This window comes from Dermacentor albipictus, chromosome 3, assembly GCF_038994185.2.
Source record: "Dermacentor albipictus isolate Rhodes 1998 colony chromosome 3, USDA_Dalb.pri_finalv2, whole genome shotgun sequence".
NCBI classification, from domain to species: Eukaryota; Metazoa; Arthropoda; class Arachnida; order Ixodida; family Ixodidae; genus Dermacentor; species Dermacentor albipictus.
Genome location: NC_091823.1, coordinates 110240232 through 110242142, shown reverse-complemented (window position 1 = coordinate 110242142; position 1911 = coordinate 110240232). Strand labels below are relative to the sequence as shown.

At 51.1% G+C, this 1911-nt stretch overlaps 1 non-coding gene across 1 annotated transcript; it reads left to right on the top strand.

Annotated features, from left to right (window-relative positions):
- The first annotated feature begins 1829 nt into the window (after positions 1-1829).
- TRNAL-AAG (transfer RNA leucine (anticodon AAG)) lies at positions 1830-1911 on the top strand. The gene has a single exon. It is a non-coding gene; the product is annotated as a tRNA-Leu (tRNA).

The window sequence follows — 1911 nt, the reverse complement described above, 5'->3', positions numbered from 1 at the left end:
GGCAGCTTCGATGTTCACGGACCGGATAGGAAAGAGTCGGCCGGAGGCAGCTCCAGTTCCTGAGCCCTGAAGACGTCGCCATGGCTGTGCTCCACGGCCCGGGCCCAGCCCCACGCTGCCGTAACCGGCCACTGTCCAGTGCCACGGAGGCAATTGCCTGGCCACGTCAGTGGCGCAACGCCTGACTGGCCCAGACTGCGTGCTGTGCCCCTCGGGTCTCGGAAGAGAATCACAACCCCCTTGCTTACAACGGAAGTCGACGTGCACGCCACGTCGGAGCCACACAGGCAAGCGTCATATGCCAGGTTGGGCCGAAAGCCATCACGACTGGTGACGCAGGTCAGAACGTTAGATTCTTCGTGACTTCTTGTTACCTTTTTTTCAGTGAAACGGAAGAAAAAAAAATAAATTATGGGGTTTCACGTGCCAAAACCACTTTCTGATTATGAGGCACGCCGTAGTGGAGGACTCCGGAAATTTTGACCACCTGGGGTTCTTTAACGTGCACCTAAACCTAAGTACACGGGTGTTTTCGCATTTCGCCCCCATAGAAATGCGGCCGCCGCATCCCGGATTTGATCACGCGACCTCGTGCTTAGCAGCCCAACACCATAGCCACTGAGCAACCATGGCGGGTGAAACGGCAGAGCAATAAGTTACTTGTTTTAGTCAAACGGAAGAACAATACATAGCCGAAGGTTCGTTTGCTCGTTACGCATATGTCTAGATTCATAAATTTCTCGGATGTGTATCGCATTTATGGTGTGGTAACTGACTTTGTTCTTTATTCGTTGTGGGTTAGAACTGTTTCTCGGGACAAATGCGTTTTTAACATATTTGCATTTTGTCTCTGACACCAACCACTGGTATGACCTTCCGGCAGTTTAGATCTTTTCCAGACCACATGCTGGTTTGAAATCATAACTGCGGACAGGGTCGAATGGTATCCGCGCCTTCAGCTTTACCGACGCGTAGATTCTTTATGTGGTAGATACAGCACGAGTCCTAAAAAAAAAAAAACAATATGCCTCAGACCATGGTGCTGCTCGCGTCGAGAGTGTTCGACCTGAAGTCGTCGCTGCCGTTGCTCTCGTGGTTGCGGAGGCCATGCTTCAGGATTCGCGACGGGTTTCGCTGGAAACCGGTTGTGATACGAAGGTGAGCGCAATGTCGGTAACCGGTGCGGAAAACACAGCAGCAAGCCTGACAAGAGGCGACGTGAAGACGTGACGCAACTACCACGCTACAATTACAATGTCATTTCCGGGTACCTGTCGCGGGCAAGTGAAGGGTGAACTTCCTCGTTGCCGTTCCCCTTGGTGGAACCGGAAACTAATTTTTACGGGTCACTTTGTGCTCGCTCGACATGCAGTGTGCTCCGTACCAAACGAGTTGCTTTTCCTTATACGTAGGCTTCACCAATCTCGAAGTTGTTGCATTGTAAGCACGGGGCTCTAATCTTGGCAGGAGAGAATGCGGTTTATAAAAAAATGCGGTTCGTTCTCATCGCCTGCCCACTTTCTTTTTTTCGTGTTTTCCTTTTTTGTCTCAACATATACATACTCAAGGTAAAGTCAAAAGAAACGTTCAAACATGACGCCTTTTCATTGCGGTTAATTATTATGCCAGAACTGCGAGAGTAGGGAACGGGGAATACGGATAGATAAGATATCGCGATATTGTGGGGCACTCGGGTGCCTTTATTTGCCCGCAATGGGCATCTAATCAGGACCGAACAGCGCGCCTATATCTCCTTCAGCAGAATGTACCCCTCTCTCCACGAAGCGTCGTACGTGGTACACCGCAAAATTCGGCGCGCTTTCGTCGTCGGTAGCGTGGCCGAGTGGTCTAAGGCGCTGGTTTAAGGCACCAGTCTCTTCTGCGGCGTGGGTTCGAATCCCACCGCTGCCA